Raw genomic sequence first — 12,888 nt, 5'->3', positions numbered from 1 at the left:
TTTTGATTTATTTTTTAAAAGGAATATGAAATTGCTTTGTTAAAGATGGTGTTTGGCTTTGAATGGGTTAAAAATATAAATTTGATATCTTGTCATGATTTTATAAAGCAATTTTGCTTTTGTTTATTAAATGGAACTTTTGAAAATCAGTCGGTTAACCAAACTATAAATGTGACTTTATAATTTTCCCAACTAATTCTGGTTCAAGATGACCTCTTTAATTATGACATTTTAAATCACCTTTTAAGAATTACACCTAAGGACTTTATATAAAGGATAAAATATGGCAGTTTCATCTCAAGTTATAATAAACTTCTAACTAACTTTGAGAAAACCAATTTCACCTTAACCAAAAATGGAAGACCTCTTAGTGGCAATTCTCCCATTAACCAAGGCAGTTGCCAGGTACTCAATTTCCCATTCAGATAAAAGGCACACGATACAATAGTCTCGGTAGTACCTCTGCCATCGTCTGCCTACTGCACGGATTCTCTGACCTGCAGGGCACCAAGGGAAGGTCGCCAAGTGCATGCAAAGCCGTTCTGTGAGGTCAGCCCCTATTTTGGGGGGGACACTAATGTATATGTAAAAATAAAATTTTAAAAAATATATTTTTTTATTTTTGTACTTTGATTAAATAAAAGTAAATCTTTAACTTTAACTTTATTAGTCCTTGTTTTAATTACATATTCTTACATAGTAATATATTTCATACATCATGAAGCATAATAATGCAAGTAAAAGGCATAATTTCATACATCATGAAGCATAATAATGCAAGTAAAAGGCATAAAATATTAACCCAAAATATATCTTAAATGAATCATTGTTCAAGTTCATAAAAAATGTATTTTGTAATTAGAGTTTAAATGTTCCTGTAGTTTTAAATATACATCATTTTGAGGAGTACTGTCGTCATTTAGGTCGATTGTTGGACACTCTTAAGTGAATTCAATTCTCCAAGTCGTTTGAGAAATACACTACTGTATAATACAGTTGTATAGCTTACAGAGGTACTGTATTAATGATATATCAAACTATACATTTCCTTCTGTTTTTCTTTAATCTGTAACAATGTCGAAAACATTGTTATAGCTTAAAGAGAACAAGCAGGAGGAGATGTATAGGTTCATATCAGTAATACAGTACCTCTCACATCTATACAGCTGTTGTATTATACAGTAGTGCATTTATAAAATGCCTCCGAGATGTTAAACTACTTACTAGTGACCAACACTCGACCAAAATGACGACAGTCCTCCTCAAAATGATTTATATTCATCACAATCCAGGAATATTTAAATGTTACAAAAATCCATTTTTATGATCATAAAACCATTATCATTTAATAGTTAAATAATCAATGCAAAATCATATTCAATTATAATTTCAAAATACAGTTTTGTGAAATTAAAAATTAATGCAAAATCATATTTTGAGAATATATAATTTGATTCTTTGCAACAATGTAATAAATTAGTTGCTCAAATTTTGAATATTAATATAAATAATGAGTCAAAAACAAAGATTTTATATCAAAATGAAAAATATGAATAAAAGTTGCAAAGTGAAATCTACAGTCGTTCATTACGTTTGAAACAGGAAAATTATTTAGAAAATACTAAACATTTTTTCAATTTGATGAAAGTGACAAATAGCTAAAAATTTGGTTAAAATGGACAACCTTTGTGGACTTGTCTGTCTCCTATATCTCACTGTCTTAGTTGTCCAAGACTCAAGATGATATACAAAAAAAAAAAAAAAGCTCATTTAAAATAACTTTTACTTTGAAAACATGAAATTCTTTTTAATCTTGATCTACATTGTTTTTAAAATCTCCAATTAAATATTCAATTCCTGTCTACATACATTATCCTCTTCAGTTAAATAAAATCAAATTTGTACAAATTATGATAAACACAATTTAATATATAAAATATCTGGTGAAACATTTAATAATAAACAGTTTGCACTTACTGATCTATAAGCAAATCAATCAAGGAAATAACTTTGTTCATATATTCTAAAAGTTAATTTGCACAGGATGTGTATATTTCCAGAAGGCTAAAATCACAGCCAGACCTTTGCTCAGACACAAATAAATATTTAAAAAGCTTCCCAGAGAGCTCAAATCACTAGCAGTTCTTTCCTTCATCGACCTCTGCAACGTTTACGCTTCCAAAATGGTGAATTTAGAGGCTACAAAACCAATTGAAATTAAGTTTGACCACAATTTTCTATGATACATTTGTGATTACTTACGAAACAAGAGAATATTGGTCATGTATTTTACTAAATATCTGCAAAGTTTTGGCAATGCTAAAACCTTTCTTACATCCTCCTCACATTGAACTGCATTCAAATCATTAGTTGCTTGGATTAACCCACATAAAACACCTGGTGTCTATCAAACATCAAAGTATCACACGAAGTAGACAGAAATACGCACAATCAGGCAATAGCTGCCGAGATTCAAGTTTTTTTTATATATATACTGACAGGTCTAACTACCCCGTCCCTAACTATAAGATCAACACTGAAAGATGAATAATTTACGACTTCCAAATATTTTGATCATAAAAAAAGGGACCAAATACTAAGTTACTATTATAGTTTAAATATATAGTTAGAGTCACATCTTAAGACTGAATATCTCACTAAAGATTTGCTCCAACTCAAAGACTAAATTAAAATTTGAGATGAAGTACAATAAACAGCTTTGGAGTAAGACAATAAAAAATGCTAAATTACAACCATTGCGCCATCGTCTTTTGCGCTACAGTAATATACAGAGATCATTCACAGTTTAGGAAATATGAAATCTAGTTAACAAGAAACACAACAGAACATTGAGAAGACAAACACAAAATAAATCTACCTGAGGAAGGGGTTAAATAGCCACAAAACTTTACCTTTTTTTTAAGTCTTTCAAAAACCGAGACACTAAATGGTGACCGATTCAACAATACATATCTTGAACTTGGGTTATATAAGGCACAGGTGTTGGGTGCTGGGAGACCATTTGGCAACCGAGCCCTGGGGAAAACCTTACAGTTAAACTGTGAAGTCAAAAGTTCAGAGGAAGGACAGAAAATGCAAAAACCACAAACTGCGGCCAAGATTGGATTCATATCAAGTAGGGTCTGCGAACTGAAAACTCTTTGCTTAACAAACGCAAACTTCCGCATCTCATAAAGTCAAGGTCTTAAACCCAAATATGGAAGAGAACAAGAAAACACAAGACTGAATTCTTTCAACCGAGGACCCAGTTCTACGACGGAAAACATTCATTCTTTTGAAATATATATTAAAATCTAAACTGAATTAACTTTAAATACTTATTTGCGATTCATGTGTTATTCAACTATAAATGAAGACCTTTGCCAAAATAAGATACAAAGAATATATTTCACAAAGGTAAAGTATTTGCAAACTGTTCCCACAGAAAGATGGTACAGGTAAATGGCCTGATTGGGGAAGCTGTGTCCTTATTCTTCCCAAAGGAATTGTAGAGAGAAATCATAGCCAAATGTGAGGGAGATCTGGGTATAAACTTAAATGGATACCAAGAAAGTATTTTAATCATTTCTTTAATAATTAGGTTTATTTTAATGACCCTTCATGGAATGCATGCATTGAATACTAAATTGCTCTGGTAAGTTTAACATGAACCTAATACATATAACAAGATTTTTCAAAAGTAATCTAAACTTTAACTTGAATTTCTTACCAACCAAATCTAGTCTGAACAAAGACAGCAACAGACAAGTGAGAAGATAACCAGACTATGTCTATGAAAAAGTCTATACCTAATTTGACAGACATAAGCGGACCTACAACCAAATAGCTCGCTACCTTAAACCTATCAACTAGTTTAAAACTTAAAAATATTAAACACTTCAAAATCTCCCCTGATGCTAATAGTATTATTACTACCTTAGCTAAGGATAGTATAAAACCAAGGGAAAATAACCCAGTGAGGAAAGGAAATAAGTTCACATAGAATAGTGTGACAGTGTACCTTCAGTGTACCTTCAAGCCATGAGAAATCAAACAAATGACAAGAGGATGACCTTGGTACAGAGGCTTATTGGTTAGCATATACAGTTGGCTAACACAACTCTGCTCTATTGATAACTCTTGCAGAGTATAAATCTGTGGTTAAACTATAAGTAGGAGCTTTAATGTGAAATTTCACACTTGATTCTGAAATGGAAATTTCATTAAACTTTACCATTACTTACACTGAAACCATTTGGTATCCTTTCCACCTATACAACCAATTCCACCACTTTTGTATAACTAAATGTGAATAAGAAGGGATTAAAAAGATTATATACATAAATTAAATTGGATTAAAGCTTGTGATAAAACCCAATACCTTTTGTGCCATTTTTTATATAATCTACCTGAGTGACAAATTGCATTTTTTGTTTTGGCAGCGGTGAAGCAAGTCATGATGTGGCATCTGTTTTTCAACTTTTGATGGCTTTCTGAAGACTCTTGGAGTCGGCCGAGAGCTTTGTAAGACTCCTGGAGTCCACTGGGGGATTTTTAAGACACTTTGAGTTGACCGAGGGCTTCGTAAGACTCCTGGAGTCCATTTGGGGCTTCGTAAGTCTCTTGGAGTCGGCTCAGAGCTTTGGAAGACTCCTTAAGTCCATTGGGGACTTTGTAACACTCCTGGCATCCATTGGCGGCTTTGTAAAACCAAGTTGACAGGGCTTCGTAAGACTCCAGGAGTCCATTGGGGGCTCTGTAAGACTCCTGGAGCCCATCAGGGTCTTCGTAAGACTCTTGAGTTGACCGAGGGCTTCGTGAGACCAGATGTTTCACACTTACGACTAATGTATCAACCTCCAATTGATCTATATTGCATTGTGGCACTTGCAAAGCTTTCTTGAATTCTTGCTAAAGATTCTCTCTATCGCACCAATTACTGAAGGAAGATTATCTGCAATAAAAGAGAAAAGTTATCAAATGGTCTCAACCTTTGATTTAAGATTTTTGTAATAAAGTATTGAAAATATTCATCATTGGTCTGATAGGAGGAAGAACAGCTTGCTTTGTTAAGTAACAATTCAAATAAGTACGGCCGTACTTAAATAAGTAGTTCAAATCTTTCTAGTGTTTACTATGAATAGGCCACTAAGTTCAGCCCTTCTTCTTCCCTATAGAAAACCATAGAATCTTATAAAATAGTTTTGATTATTCCATACATTAGTACATTATTCTTCTCTCTCAAAATGGCCGACAAGAATAGTTCTTCAGATTCAAACCTTAAAGTTTATATCTTTTGTATATTACAAATAAAATTACTCTGGTTAAAATGAAACTTTGGAATAGAAGTTTTAAATAAGCCAGTGATATTCTGCATATTATTAATGTACATTTATACAGTATAGCTTTTCTAAACACAAAATCCTATGTCAGTTCTTAAATACTAAAATGTATCTTAATATATTTTAAGTATTAATAAATGTGAGAGAGGCAAGAGAGCGTGCTAGAAATAGGAATGAATGGCGAGCGATTGTGACGTAAGAGGCGACTAAACGGGACGGGACGAGGGGGCTGGGAACCCCCTCTCCTGTATCTACAATCCTGTGAGACATCGACAAAGAGATGGAGCTGGGGGGAGAGTGACTGCTCCCCGCACTCTAGTTTTGGGGTGTTTGAATGTGCGTGGATGTAGTACGATAGAGAGTAAAAGATGTGAGATTGGAAGTATGTTTAGGAATAAAAGGATGGATGTATTGGCCTTGTGTGAGACAAAGATAAAAGGAAAGGGTGAAGTGATGTTTGGTGAAATGTCTGGTAGAGTGTCTGGGATTGAAAGGGGAAGAGCGAGAGAGGGTGTGGCTTTATTGCCGAGTGAATGGATGACAGGTAAAGTAGCGGAATGGAAGGAGATATCATCTAAGTTAATGTAGGTAAGGGTTAGGTTGGGTAGGGAATGTTGGGCGTTTGTCAGTGCGTATGGGCCAGGTAGAGAGAAAAGTGAAGAAGAGCGGAATGAGTTCTGGAATGAATTAACTAGGTGTGTAGAAGGACTGGGTAGAAGGAATTATGTAGTTGTCATGGGTGACTTAAATGCTAGAGTGGGCGCTGGAGAGGTAGAAGGTGTCATTGGGAAGTATGGCGTACCAGGTGAAAATGAGAGTGGTGAGAGACTGGTAGATATGTGTGTTGAACAAGAGATGGTAATAAGTGCTAGCTTTTTCAAAAAGAAAGATGAAAATGAGTATGACAAATTCATAGATAATTTGTATTTTTCCTAACTATACAAACCTTAGCTATTTAATAAGGGTTATTACTTTCAGCGTAGCTGAAATGATGAGCCATGAGAATTTTAACGAGGGTTTACTACCTCACCGCTAGTTAGCGGGGGGTAGGGAGGGTAGCTTGCTACCCCCCTCCCCCTCAAACACACCTGTGCTTGAGCTTACTTTGCTTGGAGGTAGGACTTCACGGGGGATAGGGCTGGAGGGCAAGTTGATTAAATAGCTAAGGCTTGTATAGTTAGGAAAAATACAAATTATCTATGAATTTGTCATTTGTTCCGTAACTGACATACAAACCACGCTATTTAATAGGTGTGACTCATCCATTAGGAAGGGTGGAAATGTCACAGCCAGTACTAGCTTTTGACTTTGCCCGGGGACTCATTATTTGAGTGTGTCAGCACTCAACAATAAGGAGTCCCTGCACTTAGCTAGAACCTTGCTACGCAAGGACTGCGGCCTACGCAAGCTATGTGTAAAGGTATAATAAAGTGCGACTCATCCTAGGAAGTTGACCTGTAGTCCTTTAGATGGAAACTTAGGATAGGACTCTCCCAATACCACCTCGTCAGGGTATGGGGACGTGTCGGTATTATCTTAATACTAGGAACACAAGGAAACATGGTTTACCTGCAGTGGTTTGAGGTCAGCTGTGCAGAGAACCCAGGATGCTGCTTTCCCCAAGAGAGGGGAGGATGAAGAAAAGAGTAAGGGCCAGACAAACCTTTTCATTCATGCAGACTAAGACCGGGTAACAATGCCCTCAACCTTCTGCTACTTGTCCATTAAGGAGCCTGAGGTTTTAAACCAGCTGTTGTGCAGCCACCATAGGGCCGATAGAGAACGTATCAAGCCTCCTGTGGGTCATGTCTTGCAGGTAGTGGGCTGTGAAGGTCGTCTGATGCTTCCACACCCCAGCCTGAAGAATCTGCGTCACTGAGAAATTCTTCTTGAAGGCCAGAGACATAGCTACGCCCCTGACATCATGTGCTCTAGGGCGACGTGACGGAGGAGGATCTGGATTCAGGGACAGATGGATCACCCTACGAATCCATGCCGAGATGGTGTTCTTGGTGACCCTCCTCTTAGTCCTCCCAGTGCTCACAAACAATGCCTGCACCTGGGGACGGACTGCAGCCGTTCTTTTGAGATATAGCCTCAGACTCCTTACTGGGCACAGTAGGAGATGGTCTGGGTCATTTGTTACAGAATGAAGACTCGAAATCTGGAAGGAGTCAAACCGAGGGTCCGGCACCCCCGGATTCTGAGTCTTTGCAATAAACTCAGGGACGAATTTGAACGTTACCTCCTCCATCCCCTTGAATGGGCGATGTCATATGAGAGACCATGAAGATGGCCGACTCGCTTGGCCGATGCCAAAGCAAGTAGGAACACCGTCTTCCAAGTTAGGTGGCGATCTGATGCCTGACGTAATGGTTCATGGGGAGGTCTCTTGAGAGACCTGAGAACTAGAACCACGTTCCATGGAGGAGGACTCACTTCCGACTGAGGGCAGGTAAGTTCATAACTATGTATGAGTAGGGAAAGTTCCAGCGAGGAGAAAATGTCCACTCCTTTGAGCCTGAAGGCTAGACTTAAGGCTGAGCGATAGCCTTTCACCGCTGAGACCGAAAGGCGCATTTCTTCCCGCAAATACACAAGGAACTCCGCTATTGCTGGAATAGTGGCATCGAGTGGAGAGATACCCCTTCCACGACACCAACCACAGAAGACTTTCTACTTTGCCTGGTAGACAGTTACGGATGACTTTCGCAGATGTCCAGACATCCTAATCGCAACTTATTGCGAAAATCCTCTCTCAGCGAGGAGATGCTGGATAGTCTCCAGGTGTGAAGTTGTAGCAAAGCTACGGCTTTGTGGAAGATGTTGGCGTGTGGTTGTCTGAGTAGCTCGTGTCGCGAAGGGAGTTCTCTCGGAAGTTCCGTTAGGAGTTGCAGAAGGTCTGGAAACCATTCTGCGTGATGCCATAGCGGAGCTATGAGGGTCATTGAAAGATTGACCGATATTCTGATCTTGTTGAGCACCCTCCTCATCAGACAGAATGGGGGAAAGACGTACACGTCGATGTTGGCCCACCGTTGTTAGAAGGCATCTTGCCAGAGTGCCTTGGGGTCCGGGACTGGGGAGCAGTACAGCAGGAGCTTGAAGTTCAGCGCTGTAGCGAACAGATCCACAGTCGGGGAACCCCACAAAGTCAGGACTTTGTTGGCTACTAGATGAACCAAAGACCACTCGGTACTCACTATCTGAGACGTTCTGCTCAGACTGTCGGCGAGCACATTCCTCTAGCCTGGAATGAAGCGAGCCGATAGTGGAATCGAGTGGGCTTCGGTCCATCTCAGTATCTCTACTGCAAGATGGGATAGCTGCTCTGAAAAGGTACCTCCTTGCTTGTTGATGTAAGCCACTACTGTGGTGTTGTCGTTCACCACCACCACAGAGTGACCCGCCAGGTATTGTTGGAACTGTTGAAGGGCCAGAAATACGGCCTTCATTTCTAGCAGGTTTATATGGAGGCACTTTTCTGATTCTGACCACAGGCATGAGGTCCTGTGGTTCAGAACGTGGGCCCCTCCCCACCCTTTCTTAGAGGCGTCCGAAAACAGCATCAAATCCGGGGGGAGGACGAGAAGATCCACTCGCTTTCGTAGGTTCTCGTCTGTCACCCACCACTGAAGGTCCGTCCATTCCGCAAGACCCATAGGGATCAAGACGTCCGGGGACTCGTGTCCTTGATTCCACCAGGACTTGAGTCGCCATTGCAGAGATCTCATTCTGAAGCGACCATTGGGAACTAGACGGGCCAAGGATGAGAGATGACCGAGGAGACATAACCACGAATGGGCTGGGAGTTCGTCTCGTCTGAGGAAAGGACTTGCGACCTTTCTCAGCCTTGCTATCCTGTCGTCTGATGGGAAGACTTTGTGGAGATTGGTGTCTATAACCATGCCTAGATATACCAGTCTTTGGGTAGGAAGCAGAGAAGACTTCTCGAGATTTACCATGATCCCCAGATCTTGGCAAAGTCCCAGAAGTTTGTCTAGGTGTCGAAGAAGGGTTGACTCGTCGTCTTTGTGAGGCGAGGTTGTTGTTGGGCTGCTGGAGGTTTATAGGGTTTCGATGTTAAAGCCCTATGTAGGAGAGAATCCTGGTTGGACTTCCTCCACCTCTCAGCCACCTGTTCCTCGTCCTTAGGCTCAAACAGACTACTCCCCAAGATGGAGGAATGTCTGAGCCTGCTGACCTCGGTGCTGGGGACCTTCGTGTTGAACCTCTCAGACACTGCATCTCGACGCTTCAAGATGGAATTAGCCCATAAGTTCGAGACTTGATGGGCTAGAAACTCGATGGTACGAGTGCCTGAAAGGAGGAAGGTCTCCAAGGCCTTCCTAGTACTCTCCTTATACAAGTCCTCGGATCGTAGCAGGATGCCGAGAGACCCTAGCCAGATGTCCAGCCACGAAGTTGCCTGCATGGCACACTCCGCTATCTTCTCCTGACTGAGAATCTCCGAGGCCGAGAAAGACACTCTGCCGGTTGGAGTCTCTCTCTAGAGGGACTCCCCTGGTAAGCTCTTCCACTGAGTGATTTAGGGGGAGAGCTAAACAAGACTCCTTCATGATCTCAAAGCACCCCCTCTGATGGACACGAGGAGGCGGGAGGAGTTTGTTGCCGGCGCTGGAACGGCTGGAGGAGGCAAGCTCGGAGAGCTGGCTCTCGATCTTATCTCTGGCACTCTTAACTCCCTGTGACCAAGGCAAAGCCGCGCTGGCCTTAGGGGGCTTTTGAGTACCGACGACTCGGTCCAGAACTGTGTCCTTGCCCTCTCGAGGAGGAATCTCCGGATCCGCGAACCCGTTGAGATTCCTCATCAGAGTCAGAACCTGCCAGAATGCATGTTCCGACTCCTGAGGTACTCCTCCTGATGGACTGGCAGCAAAGTCTCCTGTCCCCAAAGGCTCTTCTTGGTGGGACTCGTGGACGTTCTCTGCGGGCTGGGCTGGCTCTGGTCTAATCCTCGCGGATGACTTCAGAGCCGTCTTAGAATCCTTCGACTCCCTCCTAGGAGGGATACAGGACTAAAACAGAGATGGTGGGAGGCTCTTCTCCACTTCCACCCGAGAAGACTTCTCAGAGCGAGGCGGGGTTTCTCCCATTGGTGCGATGGGAGAACGCCTCACCTCACGTGAATCCCGAGGACGGGAAATCCTCTTCCGAAGGGGAGGGAAAGAACGTCTGGGTGGGGGAGGGAGCCTTCCTCAAAGATTTCCGAGGAGCCAGCTTAGCCCTAGGAGAAGTCACCACGTCATCTACTCCTCTCTTCTTCTTCAGGGGAGCCGAGACTGCCGCTGATTTGAGGCCCAGTTCAGAGAATGCGGGCTTAAAAGCCTGCACAACCGCTCTGACTAGGGACCCAAACAAGGGCTGCCGACTGACAGCAGCGCTGTCAGAGACTCCCTCTTGAGTGAAGGGGATCGTTCGATCCCTAGGAGTAGAAACCACAACAGGGTCAGCCTGAAAAGAAGCAGCTGTGGAAGGAAAGTTTCTGGACCAGTTTGGAGTTCTCCCTCCCTCCAACGAGCGCGCTGTTCTGCACCTGCCGGAGGGGGGGGGACACGATGATGACGACCTGGCTGTGCGTTGTCCTCAACCTCGCGCGTGGGGAACACGCTGGGGGTCGCACAATAGGATTTTTCCGGGATCGCACGCAGGTGATCGTTCACACACGCGGGAGCGTGGGCGATGGCGAGGGCGCACGGGCGAGCGATGGCGAGTGCGAGGGGACGCGGGCGAGCGATGGCGCGCAGGCGAGGGAGCGCGTTGGCGCGTAGGTGAGCGATGGCACGCAGGCGAAGGAACTCGTGGGCGCGTAGGTGATGGAGCGCGTGGGCGATGGAGCGCGTGGTGCGTGAGCGAAGGAGCGCATGGGTGCATGGGCGAAGGAGCGCGTGGGTGCGTGAGCGAAGGAGCGCATGGGTGCATGGGCGAAGGAGCGCGTGGGTGCGTGAGCGAAGGAGCGCGTGGGTGCATGGGCGAAGGAGCGCGTGGGTGCGCAGGCGAACGATGGCGCGCAGGGGCGCGTTCTGGAGCAGCAGGCTGGATAAGCGTTGGCGTGCGCACGCGCAAGATCCCGTAGAGCCTGTAAGGGCGATTCCGTTGGTCGCGCGCGGACGCGATTGCTCGCACACGCGCAAGATCCCGTAGAGCCTGTAAGGGCGATTCCGTTGGGCGCGCGCTGGGGAAATATCCCTAGCGCGCGGGCGCGCAGATGGGCGCACATCAGAAGGTCTAGCAGGCGGCGTGTGGGCGCACGATGGAGACTGCGGGCGATGGCGCGTAGGCGAGGGATGGCGAGCAGGCGGGGTCCGATGGTGCGTCGGCGTTCAGTGGCGTGCTGGCGAGCAGGGGAAGAGGATGTCTTCCCCTTCACGCCCAGATTCGAAGATCGTGGGCGCGCAGGAGATCGATGACGTGCAGGCGAGCGCTGGCGCTCAGGAGACCGTAGGCGCGCATCAGGATGTGGGTGCGCAGTGGCGCGCTGGCGAGCAGGTGAGCGTGGCCGCGCAGGTAAGCGCTGGCGCGTTGTCTCAGGAACAGCAGCACAAGCAGGAGAGCGCTGGCGCACAAGAGATCGCTGGCAAGATGTCTCTGCAACTGTAGGAGAGCGTTTGCACGCAATAGCACGCTGGCGCGCAGGAGAAAGTTGGCGCGCAGGGGATACCTGGCGCTTAAGGGACTTACACACAATGTGCGAAAGTCCCTTTTGCCCCGAAGGGACTGGTGCCCGTTTAATAACGAGATGGGTGGGCGCCCACAGCGCATCGGCAGCCAGGAACGGCGACGGCAGGTCAGCAGGTCTGGCAGGAGACGGAGATCGCGAACGATCTGCGGAGAGGTCCAGGTCCATGGATGTAGCTGGAACGGTCGTTGAAGGACGAGGTTCCTCTGCAGCGGACTGCGAAGACGACGAACCGAAGAGGCGCCTCCTAACACCCTTGTGAGGTGAAGGAAGACCTCGACGGCGAAGTGGAAGGAGAGCTTTACGTCTTATACGCCCTCTGGGGGCAGCAGGCAGACCATCGGCAGTCCTGCGAAGAGGAGTCTCTGTTAGTGAACTCCCCCTAGGGGAAGAATCACCTGCAGGAGAGACCGTTTGACTTAGTTCCTCCCTCGAAGGATGTTCGGAGGGGGGAACTAAGCCTTCATCTACATCAGCAACAGGAGCAGAGGTTTGAACACTCTCATTGGAGGCCTCTGCCACAACAACGTCGACGATAGACAGAGGATCAACCTCTGCCACCGTCGGCGACTGTTTGACAGCTGCTCCCAACCTGATTATGTCAAACAGGGCTTCCTTGAAGGGCGAGCCCTGAAGCCCCAAGGAAGCCCAAAGCTGTAAATGATCATTATTAGAGACATTAACATTAAGTGATACAATTAAATCCTCCCCTGGGGGAGGAGGAGGAGCTGCCTCGCTACGGGAGGCAACTCCCTCTCCCAAACCCCGGGATCAGTCAACAGAAATGCGGCCTACGCTACCATTCGACGGCCTCTCTGGAGAAGCCGATCGAGTGGGAGCTTCGGA

The 12,888-nt window shown here is 44.7% G+C and overlaps 2 long non-coding RNA genes across 3 annotated transcripts in view; one reads left to right on the top strand and one right to left on the bottom strand.

The window, feature by feature from the left end:
* LOC137633440 (uncharacterized) overlaps positions 1–12,888 on the top strand; it is a 376,441-nt gene that overhangs the window by 288,997 nt on the left and 74,556 nt on the right. The gene's annotated exons all lie outside the window — the stretch shown is intronic.
* LOC137633441 (uncharacterized) overlaps positions 732–12,888 on the bottom strand; it is a 149,123-nt gene continuing 136,966 nt past the window's right edge. For both annotated transcript variants that reach the window (XR_011042217.1, XR_011042218.1), the window contains one exon: positions 732–4,954. This is a non-coding gene — a long non-coding RNA (uncharacterized lncRNA). The remainder of the gene's footprint in view (positions 4,955–12,888) is intronic.

This window comes from Palaemon carinicauda, chromosome 43, assembly GCF_036898095.1.
Source record: "Palaemon carinicauda isolate YSFRI2023 chromosome 43, ASM3689809v2, whole genome shotgun sequence".
Taxonomy (NCBI): domain Eukaryota; kingdom Metazoa; phylum Arthropoda; class Malacostraca; order Decapoda; family Palaemonidae; genus Palaemon; species Palaemon carinicauda.
This window is presented reverse-complemented; position numbering and strand designations above follow the sequence as displayed.